General features: G+C 38.7%; 1 protein-coding gene across 2 annotated transcripts in view; it reads left to right on the top strand.

Annotated features, from left to right (window-relative positions):
- Positions 1 to 13224: 13224 nt before the first annotated feature.
- The window catches only part of RAD21 (RAD21 cohesin complex component), a 28912-nt gene continuing 25838 nt past the window's right edge, over positions 13225 to 16298 (top strand). Inside the window, exon 1 of one of the 2 annotated variants that reach the window (XM_027612435.2) lies at positions 13225 to 13435. The gene's annotated coding sequence lies outside the window, so the exon portion shown is untranslated. Of the gene's footprint in view, positions 13436 to 13708; positions 13851 to 16298 lie in introns of those variants that run through there. The other variant, XM_027612440.2, reaches the window with a different exon arrangement.

The following is a 16298-nucleotide window of genomic DNA, read 5'->3' as shown; positions in this document are numbered from 1 at the left end:
CAAACGTCAAGCGTCTACTGACTTCCAAATATCAGTTGTAATGTCAGGCCAAATTTCCCAGCCTGGTAATCCAGTACATTAAATTTAATCAATATATATTATTTTGCAAAGGTCCAGCAACAGGAAAGACTCAAAAACATTGAATTTCAGTTGTGGTGTTCTTCCTTAAATCCATTAACATTCATTTTAATGGACTACAAAATTGTAGTCCAAGACAATATTTCAAATATCAGTATGGTAACTAAATTGCACATCTAAATACTTCAATATTTGGGGAAGTGTTTGGGTATTAGAAATGGACTCTACTATTGCCTACAACTCAAGAATTTGAAATATTTTTTATTTCTGCTAACAATGAGCCTATAGGCAAACACATTTTTTAATCTATACTTTCAACCCACACTATCGAATATCAGAACATTTTAGATCCTTCGGCTCTGCACTATCCTTTGTCTAGAATGACCAACTGTAGAAAAACTATTTGCAAATCATGTATCTGATAAGGATCTATTATCCAGAATATGTTAAGAATTCATACAACTAAACAAAAAGACAACCCAATTAAAAATGGACAAAGTATTGGAATAGACCTCCTTCAAAGAAGATATATAAGTGGCCAACAAGCACATGAAAAAATGCTTACTGTCATTAGTCAGAAGAATATAAATTAAAATCATAATGAGATTCCACTTCATATCCACTCAGATAAATTTTAAAAAATGCAACATAAAATAACTAGTGTTGGTAAGGATATAGAGAAACTGGAACTCTGATACATTGCTAGTAGGAATCTAAAATAGTGCAGACACTGGGAAAGAGTTTTGCTGTGCCTCAATAATTACCATGTGACTTAGCAATTCCACTCTTCAGCATATACCCAAAAGAATTGAAAACAAGTGTTCAAACAAATGTTTGTACACAAATGTTCATAGCAACATCACTCACAGTAGACAAAAGGTGGCATCAATCCAAATGTTCATCAACTTACGAATGGATAAACAAAATCTAGTATATCTGGAACATTGTTCAGCCGTAGAAAGTGAAATAAGTACACACGACAATGTGGATGAATCTAGAAAACATTATGCTAAGTTACAGAATCAGGCAAGAAAAATGTCACATATTGTATAATTCCTTTTATATGAAATATCCAGAATAGGAAAATCCTTGGATTAGTGGTTTCCAGGGGCTGGAGGGAAGAGAAAATAGGAAATGACTGCTGAATGGGTATGGGGTTCTCTTTTGGGGTGATGAGAATACTCTAGATAGTAGTGATGGTTGTACAACATTGAGAGTACACTAAATGTCGCAGAATTTTATACCACAAATAGTTAAAATGGTGAATTTTATATGTATTTTACCACAATAAAAAGATAAATTATGGAAGGGGAAGAATTGGAGGTGGAAAACATAAACAATTCTTTCAAGAAGTTTTGTTCTAAAGGGAAACTGAGAAATGATACAGTAGCTAGAAGGGGATACAAAGGGAAGAGTAAGTTTTTAAAATATTGGAAATCATGCTGTCACATAACAATTATCAAATAGATACTTATTGAATGGATGATTAGATGTATGGTTACCAGACAGACATAGAGGGTGGCAGAGCTCACCTCAGGATGAAAAGATGAAGATTGCCATTGATCTGCTAGATCCTTGACAGATGAAATCATTACCCACCTTTGCCTCTGATATTCATGGCCTCACTGTGCTAAAGAAATGAATGATGGCAGTAGGGAAGCAACATAAGGCATGGAAGACCATGGTAGATTTCATCTCAGTTCTCCCTCACATAGTAAGACAGTAGATAAAGAGTCTGTGCTAACAGCAAGGTGTGTGAATGAGAATTCCTATTTCCAATTGATTGTTGGTAAGTGAAAGAGATGACTAACTGGTCAAATTGGGTAGTTATATATAAATGTACTTTGATAAATTCCAAATGGTTGACAGTAAATGCTGGTTAAAAAACATTCTGTAAATCTTTGGAAATTTGCTTATTTAAGGTTAAAATTATTCGTATCTCAATCTCATTTTTTTATTTTTTTTAAAATTTTCAGTATTTTAAACATATGTAAAGGTAAAGAGATAAAGTGATCCTTTATATACACTTCACCCAAATTCAACAACTATCAACTCACAGCCAACTCTGTTTTATTTATAGCCCTACCCATTCCTCTTCCCACTTCTTGGGGATTATTCTGTAATACCTGCCAAATATCCTATCATTTAACATGTAAATATTTTAGTATGGATCTCAAAGGATAATTATGCTCTTTAAAAATATAGCCACAAGTGGAATAACAAGATGGCAGCAGAGTAGAAGGACCCTAGGCTCGTCTTGTCCCATAAACACAACTAAATAACCATCAGATCATCCTAAATACCCCAGATATTGGCCCGAAGACTGACAGAACAAACTCCACAAATAAAGGGAGAGAAGAGGCCACATCAAAGAAGGTAGGAAGTACAGAGATATGGTTCATGGGAGAAACAGATGGCAGGTGCTGTGGAGGAGAGGGAGCCATGGTTGTGGACAAGGACGAAAGAGAGGAGCACACAGGAGAATGGATAAGGAGGACATTTCCCCAAATCCACTGGCTTGGAAAGTGAGGGGGCTGAATTTCATGAGTTCTTAAAGCCAACGGGGCTTAAAGCTAAGAGTTGGTTTTTTGTTTTGTTTTGTTTTGTTTTTTGTTATTGTTTTTTAAGACAAGACATCATGTATTTATTTGACAGAGAGAGGGAGAGCAAGCACAAGCAGGGGTTTTAAAGGTCAGTGAGCTTGGCTGGGATAGAGCTCTGAGGGCACTGTCTTGTTCCTATGAAGAATGTCTAGGGCACACTGTGCCCTAGTCTAGGAGTGCTTCCCCAGAGGCATCATTCATGGAGATGCCTCTCTGGAAACAAAGAACCTGGCTGGTGCCATTTCCTTCCCCCACCTCTCAGCATAAACAGAGCCACCTGCAGGAAGCAGTGCAGCTCTGACACTGGCTGCCTAACTTGCTTACACCAAGCCCCATGTCTCTGCACTCTGGAGGGACTGCCCTTCTCAGTCAAGTTTGCCTCAGTCCCAGTGTGGTGGTCCCATACCCCAGAAGACCAGTACAAACCCCTGCCCACACCATGTCTCCTGACCAGAGTTCTGGAGGGTGTCAGTTCTGGTGGAGTTGGTTTCAGGTCTCATTTCACAAGCAGACCAGAGCACACCTAGTTAAAAGTCGCCACATTCAGGCCAGGGACCAAACACTGCCCACAGCAGGCAAGGAGAACCTCTGCAGACGACTGTCCTAAAGGATAGAGCAGCCAAAACACAACAGCAGGGCACATGCAGCACACGCTGGAGACTCCCTGAAGTGCCAGACCCTGGGCACTACATGACCTTGTCTTCATAAGGCCATTACTTTCAGAAGCAAGAGACATAACTAGCTTTTCTAACACAGAGAAGAAGGCAGAGACTTAGACAAAATTCCAAGATGGAGGAATTTATCCCAAATGAAAGAACAATATAAGGCCACAGCCAGAGATCTAAGCAAAACAGATAAAAGTAACATGACTAATGGAGAATTTAAACCAACAATCATAAGGCTACTCACTAGACTTGAGAAAAGAATAGAAGATATCAGTGAGACCCTTACAAGAGATAAAAAAAAAAGTTAAAAAAGAATCAGAGATGAAGAATGCAATAAATGAGATTGGAAACAGGCCTGATGCAATAAACAGCAGGCTGGAAAAAGCAGAGGAATGAATTAGTGACCTAGAAGATAAAATAATGGAAAATAATGAAGCTGAACAAAAGAGAGAAAGAAGAATTATGCAACACAAGAATAGACTTAGGGAGCTCAGTGACTCCATCAAATGTAATAATATATTATTGGAGTTGCAGAAGAAGAAGAGAAAAGGGGGCAGAAAATTTCAAGAAATAATAGCAGAAAACTTCCCTAATCTGGGGAAGGACACAGACATCCAGATCCAGGAGGTACAGAGAACTCACATCAAAATCAGCAAAAGCAGGCCAACACCAAGACATATTGTAATTAAATTTGTAAAATATAGTGATAAAACATCTTAGAAGCAGCAAAACAAAAGTAATCCTTAACTTACAAAAGAAAACCCATAAGGCTAGTTGGAGATTTCTCAACAGATACTTAGCAAGCCAGAAGGGAGTGGCATTATATATTGAGAGTGGTGAGTAGTGAAAATCTACAGCCAAGAATACTCTATCCAGCAAGGCTCTCATTCAGAACAGGAAATATAAAGAGTTTCCCAGGCAAACAAAAACTAAAGGAGCTTGTGACCACTAAACCAGCCCTGCATGAAATATTAAAGGGGACCCTTTGAGTGCAAAGGAGAGACCAAAGTGACAAAGACAAGAAAGGATAAGATAAAATCTCCAGAAACACCAAAACAAGTAATAAAATGGCAATAAATACATTTCTATCAATAATTACTTTGAATATAAATAGACTAAATGCTCCAATCAAAAGACATAGAATGTCAAAACGGATTAAAAAAAAATAAAACAAGACACATCTATATGCTGCCTACAAGAGACTCATTTTAGGCCTAAAGACACATCTGCAGATTGAAAGTGAGGGGATGGAGAAATATTTATCACATAAATGGATGTCAAAAGAAACTCAAAGTAGCAATACTTAGATCAGACACACTAGACTTTTTTGTTCTTCTATTGTTTTTATCCTGCTTTGGTATCAGTGTAATAACTGGCCTCATGGAATGATTTTGAATGTGTTCCCTCTATCCCATTATTTGTAAGATTTTGATAAAGCTTGTCATTATTTTTTTAAATGTTTGGTAGAATTCACCAGTGAAACCATGTGGTCTTAGGCTTTTCTGTGCTGGGAGATTTTTTTTTTTAATTTAAATTCAATTCACCAACTTACAGTACATGATTAGTTTCAGATGTAGTGTTCAGTACTTTATCAGTTTCATATAACACCCAGTGCCCAGTGCTGGGAGATTTTTGAGAACTTTCATTCTTATTATTGGTCTAAGAAGATTTCCTACTTCTTGGATTCAAGAATCATGATTCAATCTTGGTAACTTGTGCATTTTTAGGAATTATCTGGGTTTTTCCTCTGAGTTATCTGATGCGTTAGTATATAATTGTTTATAGTAATGTGTTATCACACTTTGTATTCCTATGGTTATCTGTTGTATTGTTTTCTCTTCCATTTCTCATTTTGGTTTTTGAGTCTTCTCTCTTTTCCTTAGTTAATGTAGTTAAAGCATTGCCAATTTTGTTTATGTTTATAGAAAAAATTGTCATTATTTTCAATGTTATGTTATTGTTTATTGTGGTCTCTATTTTATTTATTTCTGATTTTCCTTTGTTATTTCCTTCCTCTACTAAATTTCAGCTAAGTTTCTTCTTTTTCTAGTTCCTTGTAATGTTGTTTATTGGAACTTTTTTTTCTTAATACAAGCATTTATAGTATAAATTTCACTGTAACATCCGCTTTTGCTGCATCCCGTAGGTTTTGGAATATTGTGCTTTCTTTTGTTTTTTTTGAGACATATTTTGATTCGCCATTTGACTTCTTATTTGGCCTATTGCTTGTGCAGTGTGTTAATATTTATAAATTAAATATTTAATATTTACATTGTAGATTTTCCAGCCTTGTTTTATTGTTGATCTTTAGTTTTGTACCATTGTGGTTGTAAAATAGACTTGTTATGATTTCAGTTTTCTTAAATTTGTAATATTTGTTATGTCTCTTTTTATGTGATTTAAGCAGGGGATTCTTTGTGTGTACTTGAAGAAAATGTGCATTCTATTTTTCTTGGATAGAAAGTTTTATATGTATCTTAGAGAAACGTGCATTCTGAAGTATGCTTCAAATAAAAAATGTTCTTGTTGAATAAAAATAAAGGTTACTCACTTAAAATAAAGCATATCAGAGGGAAAGTAGGTGGAGGGATGGGTGAAATAAGTGAAGGGGATTAAGAGTACACTCATCATGATGAGCACTGAATAATGATGTATAGAATTGTTGAATCATTGTATTGTATGCCTGAAGCTAATATAACACTGTATGTTAACTATACTGGAATTAAAATAAAAAACTTAAAAACTTTTTGTTTTTTAAAAAGTAAGTGGACAGAAAAATATATACCATGCAAATAGTAACCATAGCAAGAGTTCAGTGGAATTAATAGCAGATAAAACAGAATTCAAGACAAAGATCATTATCAATGATAAAGACATTTTATAATGATAAAGGAATCTGTTTATTAGAAAGTGGTAAGTCATAATTGTGTGTAAGCCTAATAACAGAGTTTTAAAATATATTAATTAAAAATTGATATAAGTAGGGGCGCCTGGGTGGCTCAGTCGTTAAGTGTCTGCCTTCGGCTCAGGTCATGATCCCAGGGTCCTGGGATCGAGCCCCGCATTGGGCTCCCTGCTCGGTGGGAAGCCTGCTTCTCCCTCTCCCACTCCCCCTGCTTGTGTTCCCTCTCTCGCTGTGTCTCTTTCTGTCAGATAAATAAAATCTTTAAAAAAATTGATATAAGTAAAGAGATAGTCAATTCCATAATTATAGTGTGAGGTTTTAATGACTTTCTTAGAAAGTAATAGAACTAGACGAAAAAGATCAATAAAGACAAAGTATCAGAACATTAAAAAAATAAAATAAAAAATAAAAATAAAGCCACAATACCATTTCACACCTAAAATAAATAATTCTTTACTATCATCCTTTTTAAAAAAGATTTTCTTTATTTTAGAGAGCGAGTAAGCATGCCTGCATGAGCAGGGAGAGGGGCAAGGGGGAAGGAGAGAGACAAGAAGACTCCGTGCTGAGCTTGGAACCTGAGGTGGGGCTCAATCTCACGACCCTGAGATCATGACTTGAACCGAAATCAAGAGCTGGATGCATAACCAACTGAGCCACCCAGGCGCCCCTATTATCATCTTTTTGAACCTGACCTTCCATGAGCTAGTAGAAAGAGAATTTGTCCAGTCTTAAGACTTTTATTCTGCAACTTAAAATCCTATCAATGGTTGGAGCAAAACATTAACATAAATTAAATCCAACGTATTCCAGACAAAAAATATAGTACATAAGAAAAGAGTTTTATATCAGATGCACCTTTGCTAATATGGTGGTTGATTCTGGACCATCCAGAGAAGCAGCTATAGTTACCCATATTCAACATAATGCTAAGGAGGAAAAGATCCTAGTGAGAAAAGTCTAAGCCAGGAATAATTCATGACCATTGCACCTTGATAATTCTACAACATGTGCAGAGACTCTCCTATGTGGACTTAACGTGGCCAAAGAGAAATGCTGCTTGGTTTAGGAGACAGCATCTTGGAGAGAAATGTAATAGAAAGCTTTCCAGGGCTCAACAAACTCATCATCTCCTAACAATTTCAGATAGCATGAAATGCTGCCTTCAAAGGAAACCTGTAAAGTATTGCCAGTGAACCTAAAATCTAGAATAGGGAACTGCCAAGTCTTGGGATTAAACATGTAAATTTATTTCTTCACCATGAAGCTAGTGACTGTGAAAGCTAAAGAAAAATGCTGGAGAGACTGATCATGACTATTTACAAGTCCTGGTTTTTTCCCCCTATGATTTAAAAGAAAAATGGATTTTAAAAGAAAAATGGAATGTATGATAAAGACTTGGAAGAACACATTTGGTGGGAGACTCATCTGCATAATAAAAAAATGAGGAAACAGGGTGCTTGAAAGTGAAGTTTATAGATGACAAAATTCTCTCAATAAAATTATAAAACAGTACTCTACAAGACAACTAAATGATATAACATAGAAGACTGAGCTACTTGAAGTTAGAGACCAGACATTCATTTTTATATCCCTTGTATCTTATAAAGCACTTAAACCAGGTAAGTGTTTATCAGTGAGGACTGGATACAGCTGCAAATAACAAAAGAAATAAAAATATCAATACATGACTTTATTTCTCAGTTATAAGAAAGAAGTCTGGAGGTGGGCACTTGAGAGGTCACATGAAATCTCTACAAAGTTATCATGGATCCAAACTTGTCCATCTCACTGTTCTGTTATCCTTAGGATAAGCCTTGTGCTCATGGTCCAGACTGGCTGCTGGAGCACCAGGCATCACATCCACATTCCAAGCAGCAAGATGAAGGAAAAAGAAGTCTGGGCTACTCCTTCTTAAGAATCTTTTAGGAACACCCACATATCACTGAGTAGAACATATTCACTTGGCCACACCTATATGCAAGAGAGGCTGGGAAATGTAATGTTTTACCTGGGGCCATGTGCCATACTAAAGGAAAAGGGGAAAATGTTGGGAAGCAACTCTCAGTTTTTGTCATGGAACTCAATAGAGATCTTTATTCTAAATCAATAGTGAAGGAGAAAATTATCAGATCCAACTATAATAATACTAGAATAGTAACTATTATTTGCTGGGTTTAAATAATGTGCCAAGCACTATGATAGATGCTTTAGATCATCTTGGGTAATAAACATCACAGCCATGAGGGTATAGATATAATTAGCCTGATTTTACAGATGAGAAAACTGAGTCTCAGGGAAGTTGAGCAACTTGTTGAAGGTCACACAGCTACTAAATGGAGGAGCCATGATATAAACCCAAGTCTACCTAGTTCCAAAGTCTGTTCTGTAAAAAATCCTTGTTCCTTGATGTGGTCCATGTACCAGCAGCCTCAGAATTACCTGGAAGCTTGCCAAAAAAACAAACAAACAAAAAAACAAGCAAACAAAACAAAGAATTTTGGACCCCAACCCAAACTGCCAAATGCAAATCAGCAATTTCACAAGTTCCCAAGTTATAAGCCTATTAAAGTTGGACAAGCATCACTCTCTGCCATTCTACCATGAATATATCAGACCTCACTGATAATAAAGTTTTCCTTTAGTCTTAGGAAAAGAATTTCCGTCTGTTATTTTTCAGTGTGAGTTTATATAATAATGTTAATTCCTTGCATAGGATTAGCAGATAGGGAAATAATTTCCAAATTACATGGAAATTACATTAGTCTAGGTATGATTCCTTTCCCTGGCACATTAACTTTTTGCCCCCATCATGTTAAAGCAAAGCATATTAACACATTTGAGGCCATGGAGGACACAGGACTATACATGATGCCCATTCACTTCGAGTCAGCTCTTGACTCAGTTTAGCCATAAGCTGTATCTCTGAAGTGCTTACTGCTAGTTTCCTTTATCTCTGTGCATTTTGCCCCTGTCTCATAACTCAGCAGCTTCTACCTTCCCTTATACCTCTTCCAACAAGCCACCTTCATCTTCTTTTTAGGAAAAGTACTATATTTACTGTATGACTTCTTTATTAATGGTAATTTAACATGTCTTTTTTAAGTTTGCAAGGATTTTTCATTAAGATGTTACCATTTTTGTCAGTTGTATAGGATTTCAGAGATCGACCCAACCATATTTTCTTCCAAATTGCCCTACTGGTAAGCAGTTACACAGAATGAAAGGAACAAAGTGTATGGTGTTACAACAAAAATGCCTGCATCCTGCAATGGCTAGAGGAGTTCAGAGGAAACACTATCCATCTGCTTTTGAATAAACACCTAGTCTCAAAGGTGCAGCAGGATACACAGAAGAGATGATGGGTTTGAAAACAGAAGAAATGCATCAAAATAGTCACTGACAAAAACTCCCAGATTAAGAGTTAAAACTGCTCTCAGCACTGAAATGCAGTTAGCATGATGAAATTTTCTGAGAAAAGTCTAAGTAATTAGCATAGACCCTGACCCAGCTTCTGCGTCTGCAGCATTCCCTGGCTTCAACCTTAATCCTTGACAAACTCACAGTCCCACCTGGCCCACAGACCTGCAGATCCCTGGGCCTGCTCTGGCCCCTTGTGATTCTTCTTTGCCTACCTGCCTGAGCAGACCTTTAGTACACCTGGACAGAGATATTTGCAGCCCCTCTCCAGAGCACAATACTGACTCAAACCCACATGCCCAAAGCTGAGATGTGGCTCTGAATAGGATATACCATTTCTGTGACTTACAATACCCTCTCTCACACCCCATAACCAGTCATTTACTTAATATCTAAGCATATTAAGAATTGATATTTCAATGTTTTGTCCTTCATCTGCTTCTTATATAACTTGTCCGACTATAACATTTTTGACTAGGACTGTTGTCCTTAAAATGCATTTTCTTTTTGATTAAAATATTACAGTCTCTTTTAGAGATAAAAAGGATATGGTTGACAAGAAAAGCCAGAATCTACAATTGTTTTTTCAGTTACTTTCTGTCCATTTCTCTGCCCTACCTCCAAATCTTAAAGAGGCTATTCACTCTTTCTGGATTTTCTTTAATCAGGTTTAGAGGCCTCATTCAACAAATATTTTATACTTTGATTTTTCTTTATTTAAAGAAGATTTTTTAAAATTCTGGTGCAGAATGTTCAATACTCACCCATTACTTAACATTGAAATACTCCTGAAAATCTGTCCATCTGCCTTATTTCTCTCCTAATGCAATGTGTCCTACTTAATATATATATATACACATATATATGTATATATGCGTCCTACTTAATATATATATACATACATGTATATATATAAATAACATATAATTAATTATGTTTTTTAAAATTTGGCAATTCGAGGAACAAGTCTACAAAATTGTGTGTAAGTCTTAAATAACTCTGCTACTATCAGTTGGTCGTCTTTTTCTGTAACAAGTTTTTTATTCCACATTAAGTCTCAGTTGTGTGTGTATGCATGGGCGTGTGCATGTCATTGTGAAATAAGACAGAAAGAACACAGCTGCTTTCATAAACATACTCAGGATGGTGGCAGCAGCCAGTTCTTCAGATAGTGATTGTCCCAAATCAGACAAGTCATCAACTAAGTAATCAGAAAAGAAAAGCCAACCATTTTCAACTAAAGGAAGATTAAAGTTATAATTTAAATCAGTCCTGTCATGGTTTCAGCCAAACAAATTCACAATTATTAAAATTAACATATACAGATTCATCAAATAAGTATTTCCAGGTAAAGGAGATGTTGACTGCAGCTAACTTCCGTAACAAGAAAAGTTAACTTGACATTTTAGTACAAGGAGATGAATGAATATGTTGATAGGATGGGACTTTGAGCCAGAACAGAACATACACCTTGTTCAAAAGAAATCAAATCCAGCAGATTTAGGGGACTAGGGCTGTATGTGAAGAAACTATATAAAATCCATGAAAGGGAAGGTGGGCTTGGGTAGAGATCTAATGGATAAGAATAAAAATAGTTCCAGAGAAAAGAAGTGATAGTACCTTGGGAATTCAGTACTGGAGGGAGAGAGGGAGGGGGAAGAGGAAGGGGGGGAGAGAGAAAGAGGGAGAGAGTGAGAAAGAAAAGGAGGGGAGGGGGGAGAGGGAGATAAATTTTCAGATTGGTCATAGAGCAAGTATAGTTAAGAGGGACATTTAGAATATCCAGGTATTTTTAATGTTCTTAAAAGTTGGATATCTGATAAATATTTGCCCTACCTTGCTTGCTATTTCATTGCTCAGAAAGTAGAAGGAACAAGAATAATAGCCACAATTTACTGAGTAATTACTCAGTTCCAAGCATTATGTTGTGTGCTTTGTATATATGATCTCATTTAATTCTTTCAAAAATCATGAAAATTATTATCCCCATACAGGCAGTAATTGGTAGGGCCATCTTGTAAAGCCCTGAAATTTGGGGCAGGGAGGGGATCTATTTTATAGTAATAGCATTACCCTAAATAATACAGAGGATCAGGGAAGACTCTCTTGAGGAAGTGACTGTGGAACTAAGATGTTAAAGATTAAGAATTAGACCAAGGGGAGGGTATGAAAATGCAAGACTGTTTTAAGCACAGGGAACAGCCAGTGCAAAAATCTTGAGCAGAAGTGCTCATAGTGTACCTGATGATTTTAAAAAGTGGAGTGACTGGAGCACTGTGAGAAAGCCGGGGAGCAGGCAGCAGAGGAAGCTAGAGCAGGAGGCAGGGGCTACATCAAGTATTCTGGATAATAGCCTTCAGAAAGCTATGGAAAAGTTTTTAGAAAGGGAGGGGAGTGATTAGACATGTGTTTTGCAAAGGTTCTTTAGACTGCATTGCAGGAAAGTGATTAATTGAAGGAAGACTAGAGTGGGAGTAGAGAGACCAGTTAAGGAAGCCACTGAGAGAATGAAGACTTGATGGTGGGATAAACAACGAACAAAAGAAAACAAAACTAACTTCATATAACCCTCCTCCATCTGCTCTGTCTCATTGTATGGCTCCCCAGTCCAGTCCATCTAATCCTTGCAAGTAAGTCCCAAGCCAGAATTGCAAAGATGGCTAGCTATCGCACCTTCGCAACTCCCTCTACCACAACCTCATAAGGAATTGGTTACCAATCCCTACTGGTTTTATTTCCTTTAAAAAAAAAAACCCACAAAAGAACACAAATTACACCGGGGCATTTACTCTAGTCCTCTTCAATATGCCTGGATAGTCTTTCTAAAATGAAGAAGCCTCCATTAGTGTCCAGACACATGACTTTTTTCCCCCTCTACCCCTATCTTGTTCTCTACTGCCATGGGACTTTTGCACATCCTATTCTCTCTTCTTGGGAATTCAAGCCCACATTCCAGCTCCACATCAATTCAAGGAAGTCCTTCTCTTCCACTCCAAACTTGCCCACTTTTGGGTCTCCTTGTACATTTGGCGTTTTTTGTGGCACAAGTATTTCTAAAAATTCCTCCCTAGCTATACCGAAAGCTTCATGAAGGCAGGTACTATCTCTTTCGTATTCATCATTATGCCCCAGACCCTAGCTATCACAGTAAGTGGTTCGGAGAAGACCATGTATAAATATAGGTTGACTCAATGAACCCCTAGATTTTATGGAGCTTGTTTAAGGGTTTTAAATGAATTTTTTTTGTCGTGGCAAATAAAACTGCACAACAACAGATATTCCCTCTAAAACAAGCGTAAGACTAAAGGTAAACTCAGATATTCACGCCACTGGCAAGCGCTGCGCGTGCACTGTCGGCCTGGTCCGCAGCGCTTGAAGACCCTCTGCCAAGAGAATCACCTTCGCGCTTGCTCAGTTCGGGGCTGCACAACCAGAGGGCGGGGTCCAACTAAAAGGAAATGGTCAATGCGCCTGCGTCGCTCCTTCTAGGGCTTAGGCTGGTTGCGCAGGCGCATAGGTACCATTTTGACCGTAAACATCCTGCCGATTTGAACCGAGGATTTGGGCGGCAGGAAGAGCCGCGGCGTAACGGCAGCCATCTTGTTTGTTTGAGTGAATCGGAAAGGAGGCGGTGGCTGTGGCTGCGGCGGGAGCTGCTCCGAAGCTACACCTCACAGGGGCTCCCCCCCTTTCCCCGCCCCCTCCCCCGACCCTTTTCCCCTCCCCAGGCCACCCAGCCCGCCCAGCTCCCGGCGGAGAGCAAGGTAAGATACTCGGCCAGCCCCTCTTATCCTCGGGCTCCCTCCGCCTACCCCTTCCCTGCCGTCTTGCAGTCTAGGAACCGGACTCTGGGGGGGCGGGGGAAGCGAGGGAGAAGAGCGCTCGCCGCGCCCCGGGATGGTGGCCGTGCTGCCACCCTCCAAGCTCCGGAACGGCAGCGCCGCCCGCCCAGGCCTCTTCCCCCGGGCCCGCCCTCGGCCAGGACCCGCGCAGTCTGGGCCCGCGTTATCGCTTGTTCGGTAACAAATGGTTCTGGTCCGTTCCAAGGCCGAAAAAGCCGTTACTCCGCCAGTCCCTCGGGAGCCGCATCTCCCGGAGGAGGTAGAGGAAACCTTGGGCCGCGGAGGGAGAGGCGGAGGTTTGAACGAGCCCGCTCTGGGGACTGGGCCGCCTACTCCGGTAAAAATGGCTGTCTAGGAAGACGCGGGGCGGGAGGCGGCGGCGGCGGGTCGGCGCCCGCGATGGCAGCTCGAAGGGACAGCAACCGTTCGCAGAGCTTGGGTGCGGGGGTCGGAGACGTGCGGGCCTTGCCCTTGCGGGCGCTGTGCGACGGCATCACTGCGGCGGGCCCCTCTCCAGGGACTGCTGTTGCTCCCCCTCCCCTTTTTTAAAGGAAAAATTTTACGTTGGGAATATTACATACTGGACAGACCAACAGAAAACCCGACCAAGGGAAGTTGCTTCTGATTCTTAGGAAATTAGCATAATTGGTTCCCCCCCCCGCCCCGCCTCGACTTTTCTAATGATTAGGGATATTGAGTGTTTTGATACTGATGTAGAGACGCTTTGGGAAGGTGTGTGTTTCTGACAAATGCTTGACGTCTATTTGCTCGCCGGGAAAGGCTTTGCGATTGATCTGCTGTGATAGAGTGGGGTGACACTGTCTACTTGTGCTGCCAGACCTAGCGGCCTTCTTCAAATTTGAAAGAAGGAAACGCTGGAGGGTTTGTCTGCCCACCCTATGATTTGTTAGGCCGTCTTAAGCGTTCACAAACGCGCTTGTGTTTTTAAGGCTTTCTGGTAAAGGCTTGTGTTTATCGGCTCTCTTTGCAAGCGAAAGTTAGTATTTGCTCTTATAATGCTGTTTAGAATCATCACTGAAATCCAGAAAAAAACTCTTATTTTCATAAAATGAATGCAAATGCCAGTGACCTGTGTGAGTCGGCAGAATTTTGGAGACGGGCTGGAGAAGCTTTCCTAAGTTGTAGAGTCATTAAATGTCCTTTTTTTAATGTTGGAGGCATCTCATAATTATTTTTCAAAAGACACTGATGAGGATGTATACCATATCCAGTGATTAAATTATTTAACAGTTCGTAAATGGTTGAGGTGACAGCAGTGCATAATTGATGGACATAATGCTTTTTATACAAAGTTAGACTTAACATCGGTAGAGTGTAACCTAATTTACTTTTTTTGTTGTTTATAAAGAACACAGTACGCTCTAGAATTAAGTTTTCCACTTAGAGTGGCATATGTTTAAAGTATTCTTAAAGTTGATTATTTCTTTCCTGATGAATTTCTATTTATTGGAACACATTCTGAGAAATTTTATCTTTTACAGTTTTGTGCAGAAGGGGAATTTCTGATTTTTGAGAAATACAGGTTTTGTGTTATTTGTTTAAATGTGATGTCAGATTGTTAAGCATAATCATGCTGACCTGTATATGCTCTGCTGTGAGATTTTCTTCAGAATTACTGTTTACTTATATCTGCAGTGGGATTGTGTTGGTTTGCTGTTCTATTTCATTCTCATAATCCTGTTTGGTAAATATCCTCGTTTTATGGATGTGAAAGCTAAGACTCAAATGTTAAGTAACTTTTAACCCTTACTAAACAGCTAAGGAGGAAGAAGAATTTGAATCTAGGACCTTCTGATTGTAAATCTCTTGTTCAAAGAATGTTAGTACCAAAAGGGTGGGGAACTCTAGTGTGCAGGGTTGGAAATAGCTTCTGTTCCTGAGAAACTCCCCAACCCCCAAGAGATACATTCTTCCATGAGTTAGGTATAGATGTTTTCCAAGGTTAGTAAATACCTGAATTTCAATCTTCCAGGTGTTCATAGTTTATGAAAATGAACCACACAGACTAAGCAGCTTAACTTGCCTGTTAATGGCAAAGGAGGATTGTGTCTTGACTTCCAATATAAGAGTTATTTACTTTGAGTACGTGATATTTGTGTATGTTCCAAGTTAAACAGTACAAAAAGGTTGGTCTCACTTTCCCAGCAGACCCACTTTCCAAAGGGTAACCAGTGTCATCAGTTTCATTTGTACACCACAGATATTTTATGCAAGTGCATTAAATATATGTTATATAGAGAGAGCCCTCCTTTTTTTTAAATACATGTATGTATATCATTGTTTAAGGCCTCATGGAATTCTCTTATATGGGTGTATTTGTTAAAAGATGCTAAGTCATTTCTAATATTTTGCCGTTAAAAGTCATGCTGGTAGGGCAACACAGTGTTGCAGTTAGAGGTGTGGGTTCTGAAATTCAAGTTTCCACTTGCCTTAAATGCTAGTGACCTTTGGCACATTGTCCTCTTCTTTTCTCTGTTTTCCAGTCTGTAGAATGGGCCAGTACTGTCATGAAGAGGGACACACAAAATTCTTAGATCTTAGTGAGATTTTTTAAAGATTTTTTTGTTGTTACTAATATTTTGCATCTCCATGTATATCTTTGGCATTATTACTGTAAGTGCAGTTTCTGGTTTAAAAGTACGAATGTTTGAGATTTTCATAAGATGTTGGCAAATTGCCCTTGAGAAGGTCATACCAATTTGTACAACCATTGTCCTGCCCTGTTTTCTAACAGATGAATGAAATATCATAATTCATATTGTGA

Source organism: Zalophus californianus, chromosome 4, assembly GCF_009762305.2.
Source record: "Zalophus californianus isolate mZalCal1 chromosome 4, mZalCal1.pri.v2, whole genome shotgun sequence".
In the NCBI taxonomy this organism is placed as follows: Eukaryota; Metazoa; Chordata; class Mammalia; order Carnivora; family Otariidae; genus Zalophus; species Zalophus californianus.
This window is presented reverse-complemented; position numbering and strand designations above follow the sequence as displayed.